This window comes from Myotis brandtii, unplaced genomic scaffold, assembly GCF_000412655.1.
Source record: "Myotis brandtii unplaced genomic scaffold, ASM41265v1 scaffold702, whole genome shotgun sequence".
NCBI classification, from domain to species: Eukaryota; Metazoa; Chordata; class Mammalia; order Chiroptera; family Vespertilionidae; genus Myotis; species Myotis brandtii.
Genome location: NW_005370755.1, coordinates 1537068 through 1560103, shown reverse-complemented (window position 1 = coordinate 1560103; position 23036 = coordinate 1537068). Strand labels below are relative to the sequence as shown.

The window sequence follows — 23036 nt, the reverse complement described above, 5'->3', positions numbered from 1 at the left end:
TGGGTAGGTGTTTGACTCAAGAACAAATTTGCTTTAGAAAGATAAGTCTGAGAAAATGGCTTGAGGCAGGACGAGTCTGGAAGTGGGATGATCAGCTGGGCTTTCAGTCAGTCATTCAGGCATGAGACAATGGGACTATGCATTAACTATGAGAATGGAGAAGAGAAACCATGCATGAACCATATATATATAATTTTTATATAGTTTACATTCAATATTATTTTATAGTAGTTTCAGGTATTCAGCATAGTGGTTAAATAATCATATTCTTTGCAATGTGGTCCCCTCAATATTTCAAGTACCCACCTGTCACCATGCATAGTTATTACCATATTATTGACATCACCATGACTGTTTTGTAACTACCAATTTGAACTCCTTAATCCCTTCACCTTTTTCATCCAGTCTCCCAAACCCATCCCCTGTGACTACCATCAGTCTGGTCTCTGTATCTATGAGTTCATTTCTATTTTGTTTGTTCATTTATTTTGCCCTTTAGATTATACATATAAGTGATTTTTTTTTATTGATTTCAGAGAGGAAGGGAGATGGAGGGAGAGATAGAACATCATTGATGAGAGAGAATCATTGATCAACTGCCTTCTGCATGCCCCACACTGGAGATCAAGCACACAACCCGGGCATGTGCCCTGACTGGGAATCAAACCATGACCTCCTGGTTCACAGGTCGATGCTCAACCACTAAGCAGCACCAGCCCAGCTGTAAGTGAAATCTTATTGTATTTTTCTTTCTCTGACTTATTTCACTTAGCATAATAACCTCTAGGTCCATCTATGCTGTTGCAAATGGTAAGATTTCATTATTTTTTATGCCCAAATATGATTCTATTGTATATACTTACTCTGAACTTTGTTTGTTGTTCTACTTACTCTGTGCTTTGTTTGTTGCTCTTTTCATAGTTATTTTAAGTGTAAATTAGATTCTTAGACATTTTTCTTGTTTCTTGTTGTAGACTATGAATTTCCCTCTTAGAACTGCTTTTGCTGTGTCCCATAGATTTTGTGTTGCTGTGTTTTTATTCTCTTTTGTATCAAGGTATCTTTAAGTTTTTTCCTTGCTCTCATTGTTAACCCATGTATTATTTTGTTACATCTTACTTAGCCTCCATGTGTTTGTGCATTTTTTAGTTTTTTTTCTTGTAATTGATTTTCAGTTTTATACCATTGTGGTCTGAGAAGATACTTGATATGATTCATTAAGTATATTTTGCATGAAAAAAAGGCCAGTGTATGGTGATTTATTAGATTAGGAAAGTAGGACAGAGCTAAGTCAAAGATGAAGTTTCATATTTGAGTGACAGAAGAAGAATCATGGAGGGGCTAACATATGAAACTGGGAGGGATAATTCATGAGGAATGTCAGATGAGAAGTTCAGAGCTTGAAGAAATCAGATTTCTACTATAGTTGTCTGTAAACTGGAAGAGCTACAGGCCTAGAACTCAAAGGAGAAGCTAGGCCTAGTAGTAGTTCTGCTTTTTTTTTTAGAGGCTTTGGCAAAAAAAAAAAAAAAAAGTGTTTATGGAAATTGTGAGAAAGTTTCCAGAATTCATTAAGGCTAGTCACATTTAGAGATAAAAGTTCAAGCCAACAATAGTACCAACAGGAATAGCCACAGTTGGGGACTTTTAAAAGGAAGGAGAAGAAGAACAAAGTTGGAAGCTAACTATACCTGATTTCCAGATTTATTATAAAGCTACATTAGTGAAGATGGTGTGATATTGCTGTAAGAATAGACAAATAAGGCAATGCAATTAAATAGAAAGAAAGCCAAATGCAATTAAATAGAAAGAAATCCATACACATACAGGCAACTGATTTTTACTTAATTACTAGGGCATCATTTGACAAATGATGCTGGAACAGTTGAAATTCCCATACAGGCAACTGATTTTTACTTAATTACTAGGGCATTTCAATGACAAAAGGATAGTCTTTTTGACAAATGATGCTGGAACAGTTGAAATTCTATATGCCACAAAATGACCATTGACTCATACCTCACATATTAAATAAAAATTTTAACTAAAAATTGGACCACAGACCTAAGTGTAACATTTAAAATTAAAATTTCCAAAGAGAAACAAAATATTTTTATTTTGGGTTAGGCAAAGATTTCTTAGATACAACACCAAAGCATGACCCAGCAGAGAAAAAACATTGATAAATTGGAGTTCATCAAAATTAAAAACTTTTTGAAAGAAGTTCTTAAGAAGAAAGTCACAAACTGGAAGAATAGTATTTGAAAATCATATATCTGATAAAGGACGTTTATCCAGAATAAATAAAGGATTCTCAAACTCAACATAAGAAAACAAAAACAATTTAAAAAATCTGGTAAAGGTAAAAAAGACACATCACCAAAGAAGATATACAGATAGCAAAAGCATGAAAAGATGTTCAACATCATTATTCATTAGAAAGATGCAAATTAAAACTACAATGAGATACTAATTCACATACATTAGAATAGTTACAATTAAAATGCTGACCACAGCAAGTGTTAGGAAGGGTGTGGAGGAGCTGAAACTCATGCACTGCTGGTGGGAATGTAAAATGTACTGCACTTTGGAGGACAGTTTACCAGTTTTCTAAAAGGTAAATATACTACCGTGTGATGTATTCACTTCACTCTTAATTATTGCTTAGGGATGAAGTGGGTGGCAGTTAGAGGAGAGAGAGAAGAGAGTGATCACAAGGGTCATGAGAGGTCTTTTGGGGATGATGAAAATGTTCACTCTGTTGTGATGATATAATAATAAAAGTGTAATATGCTTATTAGACCAGACATCCTTCCAGACGACCTTCCGGGTGAAGCTGGGGATGCGAGGGAAGCCTGGGTCCTGGGTGCTGGAGGGAAGCCGGTGCCGGCAGCCGGGGGAAGGAAGGCCTACTCTTGCACAAATTTCGTGCATTGGGCCTCTAGTATACATATATCAAACATCAAGTTGAACACTTTAAATGTGTTCCATTTATTGCACATCAATTATATCTTAATAAAGCTGCCAAAAAGATTAATAAACTCATTAAGTCACCACTATACAGAAGCTCTAAAATAGAAGAAAATAAATGTAAAAACAAAAAACAACACAAGGAAAATAGGACAGATACCTACAGAAAGCTGTAGGAAGAGACAAGAGGAAACCAAGAATAAAGCTGGTGTTTGAAAGAGGAGTGAGCAGTTAGAACAACATGACACAGCTATAGCAGGGATGAAGACTGTCCAATGAACTTGGCAACGAGGACATCACTGAGCCTCACATGGTAGTGGTGTGGGAGCCAGAATGTCAGAGCCCAAAGGGAGGTTGCATGAAGCAAGGAGGACAGTAGCGCATTGAAACTACTTGTTTTAAAAGCCAGCACATGAGAATGAGAGAAACGAGACAGTAGCTAGAAGGGACAGCAGTACAAACTCAGTTTTTTTGGGTGAAGTTTGAAGGCAGAAAAAAAATAAAAGGGGAATGAAGAAGAAAACTGAAGATTCTAGAGATGAAGGTAAAACATGTGGAAACAAGTTCCTAGAGGAATTTGGAAGTGACTGGATCTAAGGCACAGGTGCCAGAGTGAGCCTTGGAAAGAAATCTGTAATTGTTAACTCCTGACAGCCCTCCACAATGAGGGGTTACAGAGCACCTACGTGCATTATTTTAAGCTTGGAGAGAAAAAATATTTTTTTTTGCTGGCAGATTTCTTAGAAAACATGAATGACTGAACCTTCTGACATTTCTTCAAATTGATCTCAATAAAAGAAAACATTATATTAATCATCACCTCTGACCCACCAAAATGTGACCTTTTCAGGCTGTAATCTACTGACCACAGCCCTTAGGTCACTGTCCCATGTGACATCATAGTGCTTCTACTTCATTAACCTCAGTGCCTTGCTACTTCAGGAAGATTACTCTGAGTCAGATGTTTTAGAAGGAACAGAGGGCAGGAAAACAGTCCGGGATAAACTGTGGGCGTATGTGTACAAGGTGATGGGGAAATCTCCATGAAGGAAAAACACAGCCATTACTGGATGTCTGAAAGGCACTGCTGTGGCCTACAGAGAGTGGAAGGGATATGAACTTTAGAACTAGACAGACTTGGTCTCCAATCGGCCTCTTCCTCCTACATATGCTATCACATGGGTACATATTTTTGTTTCCATTCATCTCGTTGCCTCGTCTACATCTACGTAGTGGCTATACTGTTTACCTTACGTGGTTGTTCAAAGAATGAAATAACCAGTTGGATTTAAGTATTCAATAGAAACCAGGCAAGCCATATAGGGTAGTTATATTTCTTATACTATTACATAGTAAGTGTTCTGAACCCATAAAATAATACCTCAAGCTGTCATTTGTCTTCTGTCATTTGTCTTCCATTGAGGATCAATTAATGCCTGTTGACGTTTACGTGATTAGTTTAGCAGGACTCTCCAAACAACAGTGGCAAACTGTCTAAAGGTCAGACAACACATCGGCTCACAAGGATGAAGTGTCAATGCAAACAGTTGGCCTTTCTCCATGTCACCAAGTTGCTTTCTCTCTTGATGCATACGAAGACTTACTACAACCATTCTCCCTTCTTATTACAACTGAAGCCCTGGAGGAGGAGATAGGAACTGTGAGGAGTTCTGTGATCCCAGCAGTTGAATCCCTAAGGAGGAGTGGACTCCTCAAGTTCTTGATATTTTGTGAGGGTCTGAAATATGGCTCATGTCCCAGCATATGCTCACACTTTTAAATGTGTAAGTGTAAGGGCCTGATCCAGAGTGAAGGATCGGAACTCAACTGTTCTCTGGGATCAAAGGGAACCTCTCTTTAAAGTAAATTAATCCTTTAAATGCATACCACATAGTACCTTGAAATACTTTAATTATAGCATTAGGCCCACTGCTGAATTATGGCATTTTGATATAATTGAACTGTGCCTTTTTAGAACAACTTGATGTACATTTCAGGCATTTGCTGCCTGGCAAGTTAAAGGATCTAGAATTTGTGGACTATATCTCTTTGCAATTCATCAAGGTAAAAGAAAAAAATGTGTGATAAATCCTTAGAGTGAGAGCACAGACTCAGTAATAAGGCCTCTGAGTCATTACTGGAAATGCAAATATGCACCGCGAACACATCACGATAACCTTAATCACTGGTGTTTGAGCGTGGATCAGTTTTATGCTATCATCAAGAATTAGTTCCAGTTTGAAGCTACCATCAAGCATTAGTTCAAGTGCGAAAGGGAATGTGGTCTTGGTGATCAGGATACATCTGCTAAAGATAGCACACCCCTTGCCCATCTGATCCTCCTGGTGGCAGTTAGCTGCATACTGAGTCCTATGACTTCAGAGCTATAAAGGGTCTGGCATGAACCTTCCCTTGCGCTCTATCATGGCTAGAATTAGTTGATAACCCAATCCTGGGCTTTGGGTTAGCTCTAGGCACGACTAAATTAAGTCCTATTACTGCTAGAGGATCTGCCACCAAAAATATGTTGTATTCCTTTCCTAGGACTCTGGAGACTATGTGATTGGGCAGAATATCATTGAAGCAAATACTGTCTTTGAGGGAAAAGAGAGGAAAATATCCTACGTAAGTCAAAACCTATAAAAACTGCCCAAACTTGTACTGAGCTAATTGTGTAAAGTGAACATTACAAAGTTGGTATTTAAAGTTAATTTGACACATGTTTTCTTTTTTAAAATCTTTATTGTTGAAAGTATTACACATGTCCCCTTTTCCCCCATTGAGCGCTCCTAGCCTGCCCTACCCTCCACACCAGGACTTCACCACTTAATGACACAATTAGGCATAAATAGTAAGCAATTCATATATATGGCTGAAAGTAGAAGTTTTACCCAAACCAAGTTGGAATTGATCTTTTTCCTCGTGCTTCCTTAATTTTCCATTTTCCATAAATAGCATGGATGCTGACAGCTTCTTTGGCACCTTGCCTTAGGAATCTCAGTAGAATATTATTGTGCTGTTTTTAAAAAGTGCTTACTCTAAATCGCTCATTCAAGAGTTTGTGCTGCCCACCAACCCATACTGGCTGCATAGATACTTATGGTAAAAAGTATTTCTAATGTAAATTTTATTTTTCAATTAAAGTTTTCATTTGATATTATTTTGTATTGGCTTCAGGGTGCCTAGTGGTTAGACAATTGTATACTTTATAAAGCGTTCCCCCTCCCCTAATATTTCCAGTATCCACCTGGCACCATACGGAGTTAACACAATATTATTGACAATATTCCCAATGCTATACTTTACAGTCCCCTGACTACTCTGTAACTACCAGTTTGTACTCTTTTTTTAAATATTTGTATTGATTTTTATTAAGAGAGGGAGAGGGAGAGGGAGAGGGAGAGAGAGAAACATTGATGTGAGAGCACATCGATCGGCTGCCTCCTGCACCCCCCCCTCTCCCCCCCAGGAACTGAGCCAGCAACCAGGGCATGTGCCCTGACAGGGAATCAAACCGGCAACCTTTCGGTGCCTGGGGTGATGCCCAAGCAACTGAGCCACAGGACCAGGGTAGTTTGTTCCTCTTCATCCTTTGACCGTTTTATGATAAGGTATTAAAGGAGAGCTGAATAACGTCCCCTCGGGGTCTCTGCTCCATTCTCCGCACTGCCTGTGGCCTGGGAGGCTGAAGTGTGTGGGCCCCATCAGTGAGCCGCCTTCTCTGACTTCTCAACAGGAGGGTGAGGGAATGCTGAGAGGGAGGGGATATGGATGACTCAGGTCCCAGCCCCATGGGGTTTCCCAGGTTTCAGCTCTGCCCTGCTGCCTCTTCATGAACACCCTGTTTGTCTCCAAGTTCCAGAACTCCCCTCTGCCCATTGCCCCTCAGGTTATGGGCTCTGGGACTAGTGCACCACACTGGCCCTGTGTCTCCTTTCTTCCAGCTCGTAAAAGGGACATGATACTCTTCTCAAACTTTCCTAGCTCAAATATGCCATCCGTTTTGTGCTTGGACCCTGACTAATGCCACAGGTATGGTTTTTACCTGTAAGCATTTGGTTTTTCATAGTTAACAAAAAGCAAGGCTCTCACAACACCCCAGTATTTGTTTAGCTCCTGTTGCATTTTTTCCAGTCTTGGTGTGTGGAATGTAGTAGGTACTGAGTATCTACTTGTTGATTGATGGAATGCATCTATGTAATGTCTAATATTTCCTGAATTACAGTTCCTAACATCAGTATAATTCCAGTAACACAATTAATTGTATGTTGTATATAGAATAGTGTAGATAGATAAATAATTATTATTTGGCCATGAATAAAAAACATGCTCTACTCTGCAGTCATACTGATGAATTTAGAGCAAACTACATACTTCATACTCAAACCTTTTTTTTCCAAGTTGAGTTTCTTACTCTTTAAATTGTCAAAACTTCACCTTCTTATTACAGCATATGATTGATATAATCATTTGAATCACCAAGGTATCTGTCTTTCCTTGCATAAAATATATGCTTAATCAATTCAGCAAAACAACTGGTTATTGAGTGCCTAACATAGGTTAAGATCATTTGAACCTTCGTGTGGGGAATGTATTGGACAGGAGAGATTGGAGGTAAAAAGATTAGTTAGGAATCTATTGCAATATTCCAAGACAAGCTTAATATTTACTGAGCTTTGTTATGACTGTGCTTCGGCCATTCCATCCTGCTTAGTTTTGGGGTGGGGCTTGTGGAGCAAAGCTGGTATTTGAGTTGTTCTGGCAAATTCTTCTGAGTGATCTTGTTTACTTTCTTTTTCAGCCTTACCTTTCCTCTTCTTTCTTTGGTCAACTAATTAAAAGAGAAAACTTAACTCTACTTACAATGTACTTGGGAAACAAAATATTAACATGGGAAACGTAATAGCAAAATATTAAAGCGGCAGAGGAGTTCTCAGAATGTAGCTTGGGATTAATGTTCAAACAAATGGAATGACAACAAATGCCAGAACTTTATGAGACTAAGAGGCGACTGTAGGCTGGGACCTTGGGAAATTTTTCTGAAGCGCTTGGCACTGAATGATTGTCAGGGACCTAGAAAGAGAAAGGAAGACATTCATGGAAAGACGAATTCTAAGAAAGGCAGGGATTAAAAAAAAAGAAAAGTCATATTTTTCTTATCTTTCCTTTTATCCCTATCCTCTTCTCCTCAAAGTGCAGAGCTGTCTGAGTTAAGAGCAGGGTGGGGAGGTGTTATCTCTGAATGGGGGAGGCTAACTCATTTCCTTTTTTCCCATTCCTCCAGGCTTAGCCAGATCTGAAATGCTTGTCCAATATGCTGAGTTACTGCATTTTCAAGTCTAAGTTCATGCTAAAGACCCACTAAAATTTCAAACAAGAACTAATATTATTTGTTTTACATTTTAATTCTAAAATGTATAGCAATGTTCTTTCTTTCAGGAATGTTGTACCCATGGAAGACATTTCTATATTCTTTAAATGATTCTAAAAGTCACGAGGAAAAACTAAAATGCCTCTCAAAAAGGAGAGTTGCCCAAAGAGTTTATCATTTTTTTTAAGTGCAGATTAGCAGCAAGTACAGATTTCAGTGGTTTGTATATATGAGTAGATTCGTGTATTCCTTGCAACGAATCATCCCAACTCTGTAGGCAGAAAACTATGGCAAAGAGGGGTAAACATGCTTACTGCCCAACCAGTGAAAAATGCTGGAGCCCGTCATCACGCTGAGGTTGTCTGACTCCCAGGCACTTGCCAAGAAATGCCTCGAGAAGTTATGTAACCGATCTGGTTCCTTGTCTGTAAAATCTGGGAGGTTGAATGAGATAATCTTGACATCTACCCTCATGTCAGAAACTAAATGTTAGGTTCACATCCTCAATTTCTACTTTTCTCACATGACTCAAGCTTGAAGCACTCTGTCCTCACTTCCAAAGGAATGAGTTCTCCCTTCATAGAAATACTGACATTGATTGTTCTGGGTTTTTGAATGACTTCCTTCAAGAGGATCAGATTGCGGGGCCATAATGAGCAACTCCTGACTCAGGTTTGCAAACTGCCTGACTTTTCCATGTGATGGAGGACCTATTTTCTGTAGGCAATTAGAAAATTGCCCCATATAATGACAAACACTGACATGTTGGTAACTGAAAGTGGCTCCCATTCTTGTTACTGACATTAAATAAGTCATCTAAATTGAGTGACTACACCTACTCTCACAAAAGACCAAATGAAGCGATTCTCATATTGAATTGTTTAAGTGGCCTGTAGAGTTTTTCCTGAATTGGTCTAAAGGAAAAGGCCATTTCTGTTCCTTACACTAGCTCATGACCTCTGCATCACCAGCCTGGTAGGACATACACATATTCCACATCTTTCCCAGCTGCTTCAGAATCTGAGTGACCATGGGAACCAGACAGGGAGCAAAGAGAGGCAAGGCCTGGGGTGGGGGTAGTTAGAAGAGGGCAAAAGGATGATAAATGATGACAGAAGGAGAGTTCATTTTGGGTGGCGAACACACAGTACAATATACAGATGATGTATTATAGAATTGTACGCTTGAAACTTATATAATTTTAGTAACCAATGTCACCTCAATAAATTCAATACAAATTTTGGGAAAGGGAGAAGGGTGAGGCCTGCTTTAGAAGCAGAATACAATCCTGCTTGTTCATCAGGAGTTCCATGTCTCAGTTTTGACCAGAAGACTTTCAAACCAGCCCCAAGTTCCGTTGTTATCTATACGTCCTGCAACTGGGTGTGCAGCAGGGGCCCTGGGAGCAGCCTCTTGCGTTGCCTCCAATGCAAAAGAGAACGTGGGGATGAGGGCAAAAATCACCCTCCACTACCACTTCCTCTATCTTAGACTCAATGAAGGAAGTTTACTGTCAGAGCCAGTCTCTTAAGTTAACATGATGCAATAACTGAAATGTTTTAGGGAAAAAGCTTTACAATGCAGAACTGGATGCAAGGGTTAACATGCAAATGCCCCTGAGGAAAGCAGCACACCGCTAGACACTCCCAGGCAAGTGTAAAGGAGAGAGGAGGGGGCAGAGAGTTTTCTAGCTGAGATCCCAAGAGGAGAAAAGAGGACAGAATTGGGGTTGAGATCTAAAGACAGAGGTAGTGTACTCAATTCTTCGTGTTTACCAAACTAAAAAGATCCCATGCATTTAGTATTTTCCATCTTAAATAACAACAGAGAGGCAGCCAACAGAGCTATGGATTGAATCTGTAACAAGCCTAGAGATTATTCTTCACTTCATGTCCAAGTTCCCACAATAAATATGAAGCATCTAAATTTAGAAGAAAAAAACACACACATTATGTTCTCCTCTTTATGATACACAATAAATCCTAGGAAAACAGTCTATAGAAAGGAACATTTGAGATGGAGGTGGGTATTTGGGGACAGGAGGGTCTGTTTTCAGGATTTAGCCCCTCACTTTGTTTAAGCAAAGGTGCTGACAACACATAGGAAAGACGGGAGTATGGTGAGGACTGTGGCCTTGGAATTCAGGGATGTGCGCCTGAGGGCAGATGGATGAACTTGGAAGCTGCATGCTCTCCCCTGCAGTGTGGTTAAATGGCATGGAGATGAGTCCTGAAGTTAGAAGCTTCACAATATCTTGGTATCTTCTATGTTAGCCCTTGTTTTTCTTTCTTCCTGTTTTCCTTTTCATTTTTTCCCCCTAGCAACCTACACAAGGCTTAATTCATTTCCATCACCTGTATACTTTTGTTTCTGTTATGTGTGTGAATTAACCTTCAGTATTTAAAGGTAGTTCCTCTCTTCCATTTCCATTATATTAGCTATTAGCTCAAGGAAACACGGATTTGTCCTCCCCAGTTAAAGATCATTGTGGACTTAAGCCCTTTACCACTGGATCTTGGCTACGGGGTGGGGGTGGGGGGGGTGTTCTTGCCACTGTTTTTTTGTTTCATTTGTTTGTTTTTTAAATGTCAGGGTATTGCTGCTAGTTTGAAAAACTGATGGTTCTTAAATTAAATAGAGTTTGTCTGGGAAAACTTCTATGCTGTGGATGAGCATACTACCTTTTATAGCAGTTTCTGACTTCACCAAAAGTCAAAGTGGAATATATTGACAAAAATGTAAATTACTGCTAAATATGACATATAGAGATGGGATAATGGTTCTGTATGTCTTTGATAATTAAAGAAAGGGGAAGGGAGCAAAGACATATTTAACTTGATTTTTTAAGAGGTAGCAGCTGGAGGAGAATTCAAGTTCCAACATGGTTCATTAACAATGACTACATATATCATTCTAAATATTTTAATCACAGGTAGACAACTAAAGAACTTAAGAGTTAAATCCCAAATAAAAATACATTTGAGCCCACCTGCTTATTTGGCCTTCTAGCTAATGTTACCTGATAAGTCTCTTCCTGTTCACTTATTAGCATACAAGAAGGTTCCACTGGGGTCTTTTCTTCACAAACTTACCTTATAAGGATAAAAGATAAAGAGAGGGCCCTAGCCTGCTTGGCTCAGTGGACAGAGTGTCAGACTGTGGACTGAAGGCTCAATCCTCAGTAGGGGACATGCAGGAGGCAGCCAATCAATAATTCTCTCTCATTATTGATGTTTCTATCTCTCTCTCTCTCCCTCTCCCTTCCTCTCTGAAATCAATAAAAATATATTTAAAACAAAAAATAACAACCACAAAAAAAGATATAGAGATGTAATATTTGCTTTATTTAGCTTTTTGTTGTATTTTCAAATAGAGGACACCTAGTTCTAATTTTCTAAATATTGAATAGTTAAACTTTAGTTAAAAGTTTGCATTTTATTCCCTAAAGAGACCCAAACAGATAATTGAATATGAATTTCTACTTCAGTGATGACAATTGGTTTGGAGTAAATAGATCACTGAAGAGTCTATCTTGTCTCCTCTGCTAAGATTGGAGAAAATTAGGGTCTCCATGTACCACTGTCCAACCAAAAAGAAGCATATTCTCAGTGGTAACATAAACCACAAAGAAATTCAGTTGTTAACTTATTAAGTGTGACACAGATTAGGACAAATTCAGGGAGGCGAAGAGCAATTCCCGGTTCTTCTATAGAGAACAGACTTCTATCCTATTGTCTTGAAGTTATTGTGGTCAATGTAGGAGGTGCGGTACTGACGTGAGTCAACTTTTTCTAAACCTTGAGTAATGAGGAAAATGAACAAGTTGGGTGGAGCTCAGAAATAAACAGAAAATACTTAGCATGTACAGGCGTGATTGAGACTGGTATCAGTTTTGAGGGAGGAGGGGACATATTTGTAAACAAATTGCAAATTGCTGCAGACAATTTGCAAGCAAAACAGAATGAAAGACTTACTATACGTATACAAATAAGCTGCTTGGGATTAACCCTTTTGTCCTAAAGGAAATAGAATGAAGAATCGTTTGATCTCTTGCCTTCGTAGTTCTTTCTTGTCTCTAGAGTAGTTCAAGTTATCTATCCACCCCGGAATTCTGTATACTGAGGGTGGAGTGTAGACTGTGTGCTTTCTACTGGGCTGTCTTCTTGACATGGGATCTTGACTCACTGTGTGAATTCTCACTAATTGCTCAGTACCTCCAGGCCACTGGTTTCCCCCAGCAGCATAGGAAGTGCCTACTTGCAAAAATGTCCAGGCATGAAAATTGTGTGAAAGACCCACTTAAAGGCAATTCATAAACATGTTTTAGAATCACAGGTATTCATTATATTCAGAAATACATTTAGAAGTTTCAGTTTGTATGTGGACTGTTTTTGTTTGTTTGTTTGTTTTACGAGAACAGACATAAAATAGCCTTTATTGGATTAAACACATTTTACCAGCTTTTCGTCTTACCAGTGGGCCATTCACAATATGCTATTGAAGTACAGTTGTGGTTTTCTTCTATGGACAGAATAAAGTTCATAAGTAAAAATGAAAACACTACAGCAAAGTTTTTGGCATTTGGACACAAAAATAAACGGGGGGTAGGAAATACCTTCCATTTCAGTGTAAACCTCATCTGCACACTGCATCGTATGTGTTGTTTTGCTGAATATGGTAGATATGTGGCTTTTTTCCCCGCTTAACCCATTCACCTTCTGTCATCCATACGCCCTCCCAAAGTGTCTTCATGCCCCAGCTTTTGTTTCTTCCTCTTCTTCCTAGGGGTTAAATTTATGATATTTATGATAATTACCTGTAGGGTTGCATTCAGAATTTGAATAGATTTCTGCACACCCTCTAAAGGTTCCTGCAGGGTAGGATAAACTTACTCTCACAAACAGCTCTGGGATGTTTTCACTGATCTGTTTGGTGATTCCAGGTTTATTACCCTAATTATGAGCTAATGAGCACACAGCTTTGCAAGGAAATTTGCATTACTTGCTTAAGTAGGACAGATTATCAGCTTAACCAAGATAAAACATCTCATTGTTTGAGACCCTATAATTCACCCAAAGAGATGCCTATCCTGTAGAAGGATGCTGACTACTGCCTTGAAAACAATAAGTCCACGGCAATTTTAAGGAGTTTGCTCGGCAGGGTCCAATCATCTTTAGCATCCCTTTCCATTCCTGTTTTTGTTTTGTTTTAGCTGCCTTTACATCCAGCTCCGAATACCAAGACAGAAGAATGTGATGAGTCTCCTTACAACCGCAACAGAAATGCAGGAGCAAATTTAACATAAAGAAAATATAGCACAAGTGCAGACTTTTGACATCAACTGTTAAGCTCGCTTCTCTCCACAAAGTGCAAATTATTACATTTTAATGTTTTTCCCTCTTGGAGCCAGAAAAAATATAGAGCTGGCCACTTATTTTCATATCCCTTTCCTTCATATTTTCACTTACAGAGAAACAACTTTGGAATTTGTTGTGGCGTTAAATAATCATCACTTTAATAAGTAAGTTAAAGGCCTTGATTTTAACATCCATTTCCTCTTTTCAAGTTTTTCCTTCTCATATTAAAGATTATTTTGAGAATTTTCTGAGAAATGATACAAAGTTTCATATTAGGGGACTGACCGGATGTCGCTAAGAGATTAAGTAGAGAAGGTGAGTAGGCAAATCAGCCAGCTAAATTAACTAGTTGTTCTAGAAGACGTGAGCTCTTTAGTGCCATCACATTATGCCTCGTTAGCTCCATTAGCTGCTTGACATTGTCATTATTCTACCTACTTTTCTCTGTGCAGTTTCACTGTGTCAGCTTTGATTTCCCCTGTACTTATTTTTTCCCCCAACTTAAAGCTATTATATCACCTTCCAGGAGCATTGATTTTTAGTCAGGTGTCACAAATTCCCCACTCATCATTTCCTTGCAGGCATAAAACTGACGATTGCAGCTAGCGTTGCACCCTTTCATTATTTCAGAATTAATCGCTTATTCCTATCAGCCAGTGCTGGCATCCTCCTCCCCTATTAAACTCAATGTTTAATTTCTAAATGTGTTCATCGACAAACATTGCAATAACTTCCCATCACTGTGGTTTGGCGAAAATAAATCATTAAGAGGGCAAGGAAGAGGTAGGTGATTTAAGCATTTGTTTGACACATTCAGGCATCTGTAGAGCATCCAGTATTTGTCCAGAATGGTAATAGGTAATGTTGGAGGGGTGACAGAAATGGAAGGTGGCATCACTCCTAACCCTGATAGTACTTAAAATCTTGCTGCGTGAAGCAATTTTGAAAGGTTTAGAACCTTGACTAGAAAGTTCACAGTCTTTATGCTTCGCTTAGTTTTAACTTGCCTGATTACTTGAATCATTGAGAAAACATCAGTAACCAGTGAAGGAGTTTTATTTATTTATTTATTATCTATCTTAACAATGTACGTAGCCATCCTTTTTAGAACTTCAAACAGTAAATTGACATTTTAGACACAGAAATTAAAAGTGTTGCATGTTGAAATTTTAGTACAATTCTCACTAGAGAAATTTATATGCCCATACCAAACCATAACACATCTCTCAAAAATTGGTATATACACCACAGCCTCACCAATTTTTTAGATTGAAAAAATTTTGTAACGAACCAAATATTTTATTTCTCTAGAGAAATAAAAACTAAAATGACCTTTAGCAAAAATTCCTAGAAAAGAACTCTTTCACAATAGTATCTGTTGTAACTGGCCTGGAGACCATTACTTTTTAAGAAGATGATGTAAATTCACAGGACACAGCCACATAGAAGGCATGGCGTATATACACTATTTCTAAGAAGGACATCGGCATTATAAATATAGTCACTTCATTTTGTCAAATGTTATATACCTCCAGGCTGGAAATGATAACAATGGTGATTTTAGGGAAAAAGAGTGAGGATCATGGTCAGGAGGCATTTATATCATGATTCATTGAAATTCAGATATTTTAAACTTCTTTTTGAGATATGTAGTAAAGAATACTTTTCAAAGCATGTAACATGTGTAAAAAAATACTGTAAGCAAAAATGTTACTTCTCCAAAGTGTGAGGGGATGGGTTACGAATGCCAACCAAATCAGCCTGAAGTACTATAAAACGGCATAATCTTTACCTGGCAAACCACCTGTCTGTCTCTCTTTTTAAAATAATTTCTTCTTTTCATGGTACTTTCCAATTTTCTGTTGAATTCCATCCTGCCTCTACTTTTAAAAGGCAAGCAGCAAGTTTTATTGAAAGCACACCAAGGTGGCAGAATTGTTTTCTGAATGCAAATTCCATATTTCTCTCCTTAAGCAGGTAGCCAGCTCATTTTCTACAGTGAAATTTGATTAATTTTAAAGGCCACATTTACCCATATCATAGGAATGTTGTCAAAATAAAACAAGGTAATGGTTTGCAAGTACACGGAGGGAAAACGCCTTTACACAAATGCCAAGTGATATTCTATTCTCTCCACATTTTGTGAACTTCTGCTTCTCCGCATTTCCAAATCATGAGTTCTGTCCTTAAATGTGGTCTGTTTAAGCTCTATTAAACTTGAAAGCACTATGGGAGGTATCATTGAAATGGTACTGGAATGCGTTAGAGTAAGAAAAAAAGTTGAAGAAAGGACTTTTCATCTGACTGCTAAGCATTGGTAATGCTGGATCAGATATGCAGAAGTTTTCTGGATGGCCATTCCTGTTTCAGATGCCATTTATAGTTTTGAGTAGCCTGAGTTCAGGGTTTGACTGAATTTACATTGGTTTTTATGTTTTTATTTTTAACTGCATTATATTGATTGTTATCAATATGCCTGTACTTCTCAACACAATATATCATTTGATGTTACCAGAAATAATTACAAGGTCTCCTTGTATTTTTGTTCCATTGATTCTGATGCACCATGTAGAGTACTTTGGTGAACACAGATCCCTCTGCAGTCTTCCCTTAGGGAGATTGCCTGCTTGCACACCTATTACCATATTATATATTCTGTTAAATGGGCAGCATATAAAACCTGCTCTACAGATAGCAATACAATACCACAATATCATATACCTAGAATAGATGATTTTTTCTTTTCCTTTTATTTGTAATGACACTTGGCAATTTTAGAAATTCCAATTTAGTTTGCTCTATTACTTAAGACAGATTAAAACATAATATTGGGCAGCTCTCTTATTTAAATTGAAAGACAGCAAACATTTATTACTTGCTTAATGTGACTTGGAATTATCTTTTCTAATCCCATGCACTACATCAAGAGACACCTCAAAAAGTGCCAGAGAATGTAGAGTAATTGACACATTAGCATATTTCTTCTGGAGTAGCTAGTATTTTCTGTCTTAATGTGAAGCATTGTAGAAAAATGCATTTTCAGCACTGGCCGGTGTGTCTCGGTTGGGAGTTGTCCTATGCACCAAAAGGTTGCTGGTTTGATTCCTGGTCAGAGCACATGCCCCATCCTCTGTAGGGGATGTGCAGGAGGCAGCCTATCAATGTTTCTCTCTCACATAGAGTTGTTGTTGTCCCTCTCAATCTCTCCTTTCCTCTCTCTCTAAAAATAAATGTAAGTTATATTTTAGAAAATGCATCTTCAGGGCTTTCAACTTGATGCTTCTTTGGGAATGTGCACCATGACCTACACACCTATGTACTCAAAATGTGTTTGTGGACTCAAAATATAATTCTTTTATAACTAATGAATCTTCCAATCAAGATATCTAAAGATATAGGCCTAGCTTTTCCAGTCATATACAGAAATATGAGTCTTGCTTAAGATTATCTTGCATCTATGCTAATATTGCTCAAGATTCCTAATCGTACAAAAATTTACTCATCACCCGTGGAAACAGAAGTAGATTACAATTATTGCAGTAATGCCTAAGAAAGTACATCAAATGATTCAAAATACTAGCTTTTCTGCCCTAATGTTACTAAAATCCAACCATGCATGTCTATAGAACTTTTAATTCTAAAATTAAAAGGATCCTTTGTGGGATCCTTTTCTTTCTCCTTTTCTTTCTTTCTTTCTTTCTTTCTTTCTTTCTTTCTTTCTTTCTTCTTTCTTTTTTTCAAAATAAAATTGCTATCTAGATAACTACCTATATACTTTAATGTTAAACTTGTCCAACAAATCCCTAAATTTCTTATGTTTTCTTAAGATCTCCATTTGCATGTGGCTACCATTTCACACTAATTTTTGCCTCAAATCATTCCTTCTTTCAAAAAAATTAAGTTGATGAACAATATTATATGCAATGTGCAGTAAAGTTTTTATTTAAAACAGAAAGAGATGCACTGGAATATCTATAGAGAACAATAATTCAATATTTAGAAAAACATAGAAAGCCCCTTCCTTGCATAGTACTCAACTTCTAAGATGCCTAGTAATTACTAAACATTATTATTTGGCACTCTCCTTACTCAGCCCTGTCAACATTTTTAATAATAAACTTAAGGCATTATAAGAAACTGAAGTACTTTTTGAATCAGAAAATATAGGATTGTATATCATATAATTCAAATGTTTATGTTATACATTACTTATTTTAAATTAGAAGGAAATCCATTAGCAAATGTGTAGGGAGGAAGAGGAAAAAGAAGAGAAGATTATTTTATTGTGTTAACTGTAGACAGAGCCAGCCTTTGACCCCAGAAAATTTAGAGATATCAGGTCCTAGTGAATTCCAATCTATAATAATAAAAGAGTAATATGCTAATTAGACTGGACATCCTTCCGGATGTCCTTCTGGATGACCTTCTGGATGAAGCCAGGGCTGGGAGGGCCAAGCCCCTTGCACAAATTTTGTGCATCGGGCATCTAGTTTGTAATAATGTCAGAGTTTAACACATTGATAATACTTTGCTATTCTACATTGTTTTAGTCACATTTCTCATCTCAGTTTTGATTATCTTTGATGTTTCTTGGTTCACCATTCATATTTAAGACCCTTTTTGCTACAGATATGTTCATCTAAATGCTGCAAACTAGTTTCCATTGCTGGGATCACATAATTCTTTGCTGAAAATCCCTTAAGTGCCTGAATTGGGTTTTGAGGTCATCTATCAACATTCCCATTGTTATACCTGGCTATTGCTCTATTTTTCCTACCTGCTTCTTCTCCATGACCTGGCCTTTAGCCATACTTTCATCTGCACTCATTTCTAAACTTTTCCCCAATACTCAGCTCAAAATCCACTTTAAGTCATAAAACCGTTCTCATTTTTTTAAAAAGGCAAATGGAGCCCTTAGGCCATTTTAAGAGATATCAGTGCACACCTGTTTCCAGCTTGACCAATGCACGCTTTTCCCCGCTTGAAATGAGGTTAGAGATTTGTTATGTACAATCATGTGAACACGATCATGTATAATTAATTGACTTTTCTTTTCTCAGATTACCTCAAAGGTAGAGACTACCACACATATGTTAAGCTTCTCACCACGACTCACATGCATTGATATAAATATCAAGCTCTCACTTAAACATATTTCATGTGGTTCATAAATAAAGTCTATGTAGATATACGATCAGGTGCATAGATCCATAATTGAATTGGCAAATACAAATACCAATCTTCTCCTATTTGGCTACAGTTCTCTAATCACCACTGCAACTCACAGTAATTCTGTCTCCCATCTTTCTAAAGAATGTATCTGCTTCCCAGATGTGTTGGAAGATGATACTTTATATTGGCAAGTGGGCGGTGAAAATACTAGCTTTGGGAGAACTACTTTTCTATCTATGTTCTTTTGTACTCTTTTAGCTATTTCTATACTCATAGTAATGTTACAGTTTTTGTAGTGTTTGGTTTACTTTTTTTCCATAGTCTTCTTAATCTTTGGTAACAAAGTCACACCTGCTTGATCAGCCAAAGGCATCTTGGCCCTAAAACCCAATTTAGGACAAAACCATGAATCTAAAGTCTTATTAGAAGATATCACTTGATTCACAGAAAGGCTGCTGGCCACAAGCTGCTAACAGAGATGACATCTGGTTCCCAGTTTGTCTTTACACACCATGCAATCCCCCTGTTTTTGTTTTTGTTGTTGTTGTTGTTGGTGCTCCACACAATGAGTGCTCTGAATCCCGGGCTAATTTTTCTAGAGGGGAAATAACGTCAAATGAGTCGCCTCAAGTGTTCAAATAAACAAGCGACCAAGATGGCTGTGGAATTGGGAAATAGGATGCTGAAGTGGAGCCACTTAAAATGGCATGAAGTCCCTGGATAAGATCAGAGAAAGTTCCCTTTTCGGTTGATACCACTTCTGGGATGGGAAATGGCACCTTGCTGTGGTCAGTACTCTGTCTGCACAAGCCCGAGACAAGGCTTATCTCTGGTCCCACAGTGCGAAAGCCTTTGAAATAGACTTGGGTTACCCAAGAGAGTGCGGAGCGGAGGGGACGGCAGAGGGCAGGGGCAGCCCTGCCCGCTGGGCAGCTCTGTTAGGGAGATTTCAGGATTATCTATAGATGCCATTACAGGGAGGAGAAAAGATGTTTCTGGCTCATGCTTCTGAATTGGAAAATTATTTCTAACATTTTATTACTAATTATATGTCCAGAGAATGTTATTTTTAAACTAAAACTGATGTACTAGTGTTTAACAGCAGTTAAAAGTCTGCTTCTCAAATATGGTTTAGAACTTCATGTATACAAACACTAATCCTTTCCTTTAATCAGTTGTAGTTCTTAATGATATAATTCCCTTACTTTGGACATTTTACATGTAGTGTCCTAACAAATACCTTTCTCCTCCTCTCTTCCCCTTGCTCCTGCTTGCGCTTTGCAAACTTTCCGTGAGACTCACTCCATGATTCTCTTTCCTATTCCTTTGTATTTATCTCTTAGAAATAGACACTGAGCACACACATCGACACTGAGGACAACAAAGTGCCTCTCCTTGTAAAGATAAAGGACTACAGGTAAGAAATAGGGAACCTGGAGCTTTAATAAGCATGGAAGCAGAAGATAATGCCCTCCTAAAAGAAAGACTTTCAATTCATTCACCAAAAATCCACAGCAAAACATCAACAACAAATGCAGGTGATGTCTGTGTCATGGGTTTAGATTTTATAGAAACCCCTCTTAGATTTTAGAATTAGAGGGAATAGTCAGTATCAAACAGACCAACCTTTCCACTTTACAAATGAGAGAACCGAAGCTCAGAAATGCCTACGGTTCACCTCCAGGCTACACAGCTAGTGAGGCCTGCCTCCTCATTCATCTCTTATTTCATTTCTCTTTTTAAGCAACCACAGTGTCTCCCATAGCATTGTGAAAGAATGAAATGGTTGTGCTGTAAACGTATGTCTACAGATAAACTCTCGTTTGGAAATGAAAAAGACAGGAAAAAAAACAGTTTAAAAAATTAGAGGATGAGAGATATTTAAACCTAGATTCTAGTTATTTCAAACATATCACTTTTCAAAAGAGTATTTTTAAAATATATTTTTATTGATTTCAGAGAAGAAGGAAGAGAGAGATAGGAACATCCAGCCCGCAACCCGGGCATGTGCCCTGACTGGTTCATAGGTGGACACTCAACCATTGAGCCACACTGGCCTGGCAAGATTATGTTTTTAAATAAATAAAACAAGCCTATGTTGTGATTCATCAAAGTCACATACAATCAGTTAAAACCTCCTAGGAAGGCAATGGAGGTTAGAGACTACTTCACCAGTATATTTTTCTCACGTAGCATTGTCCTCAAATGATTATTTTTCAGTGCTCATCGCCTACTTTAATTTCAGACCATTTGAAACTTGGGGCTTCATTCTTTTCTTTGGAAATATGATTTCAGTGTAATCTGTCTTGAGGATCAAGGTATGATACTTAGGAAACTGATGCGCCCCACAGGAGAATTTTGCATGGCATCTGATAGGGAGGCCATCAATCCGATCTGAAGATGTGAAATCGCCTGGGAATCTCCCAACATCACTTGACAAGTGACACGTAACCAGGGCAAGGAACATGATTGCATTCCTCCTTAACCAGCCAGGGCCATTTTGTAACTGGAATATCATCTGGAAGGGATAGCCAGCCAGGATGCCTGAAATGTAAAGTAGATTCAGGCTGGCTTGCCTGGACTAGTCCCCAGGAGGAGAAAACGTATAGTGCCGTTGCTTGGTTGCCATGGAAGGATTTACTAGCCAGCTGAGCAGAGTGAGTGACATTTGGTTGGGGCAGGGTGTGGGCACAGCGCTCCAGGCAATCTGGCTTTCCTTTTCTCTAGTATTTATTTGGCAAACTCAGCCATCGATCCTCGCTACTCCCCCTCATATCTGAAGTAGTCATCCTGGGGTGAGATGATGTATTATGAATTTCACATAGTATTCCTTAAAGAGCTTTCTGAGGGAGGCAGGTCCTCCTGCGGAACACCGCCAGGTCAAAGAGGAATGGATGGCAGCCCCGACTCTGGCCTGGCCTGACTGACCTCAAGTTCTGGCTTCCTTGTGTTTCTGAGACCTCCCTTTGTGCTTGTAGATGAGCCCTAATCAAGTTGCAGCCTCTTTAGATAGGGGAGAGAGAACACACCGTGAGACAGAAGCTTCATTTTCCCCAAGAAGCTGAGAAGCTTTGAGGCTTGGAAGGAAGAAAGGCACACAGTCATCTTCTTTGTTGACTGCTTCTATTTAGGGGAAGCTCAGGGTTTCCTCATCCGATAAAGGGTGGTGAGGAGAGCACGTATTCCCAGATGACTTCTTGGTTTTTAGGTTTCTTTGTTCCTCCAGTGCCTCACCTGCTTTATTCAGGTCAAAGGCAGGGAATCAGCTGTAAGGAATTCTCTAGTGCATCAGCAGTCAAAGGAGGACAGACACGTGTGTGCAAGCACATACATGCACACAGATAAGTGGGGGCGGTTTTGTTCCCCAGTGTCACAGTCAGCCTTTTGATTTCCTTTGTGCTTGGACCATAAGTAGGGCATGTGACTAGGACAAGGAGGTTACCGTTTGAAGGTGGTAATGGAATGGGTTACATTTGTTCCATTTCCTATGCTCTTTACATTCATGAGATCATTATCATGAAAACGGATTTGTGCTGTGCCATTTCCTGTTCTTGTTACAATCTTTATCATGACAAGAAGGTACCAGGTTTTAACGCCTGGTGTAATATCTAACTGTCTTCAATAACTGCTGTGGAGTGTGACTTTTCTTCCCACATCATGTTGTCTGCACAAAGAGTAAAGATCGTGCTATCTGGGTGTTTGAATGATGGTGTAATGAGTTCTTTTGAGGCTCTAAGATATGAGGGTGGGGAAGCACACCTTCTTCCTTCCATATCCCAACCCAACCAATGTGAAAACTTCTACAGAGGCTCTGACTTGCTCCTGTAGCCCCCACCTTAATCCCTGTAGCCCCTACATTGGTATTATAGCCCCTGCATTGACTCCTGTAGCCCACACTGAATCTTGTAGCCCACATTGACTCCTGTAACCTCCACATTGACTCCTGTAGCCTCCACACTGACTCCTGTAGCCTCCACACTAACTCCTGTAGCCACTGACTCCTGTAGCCTTCAGTTTGACTCCTGTAACCTCCACACTGACTCCTGTATCCCCCACACTGACTCCTGCACCACCCACACTGACTCCTATAGCTCCCCACACTGAATCCTGTAGCCTGCACATTGACTTCTGTACCCCCTACACCAGTGATGGCGAACCTATGACAC

The 23036-nt window shown here is 38.8% G+C and overlaps 1 long non-coding RNA gene across 2 annotated transcripts in view; it reads left to right on the top strand.

Annotated features, from left to right (window-relative positions):
* The first annotated feature begins 689 nt into the window (after positions 1 to 689).
* Positions 690 to 23036, top strand: part of LOC102246514 — a 41924-nt gene continuing 19577 nt past the window's right edge. For both annotated transcript variants that reach the window (XR_001359814.1, XR_001359813.1), the window contains exons 1-2: positions 690 to 723; positions 20214 to 20287. This is a non-coding gene — a long non-coding RNA (uncharacterized LOC102246514). The remainder of the gene's footprint in view (positions 724 to 20213; positions 20288 to 23036) is intronic.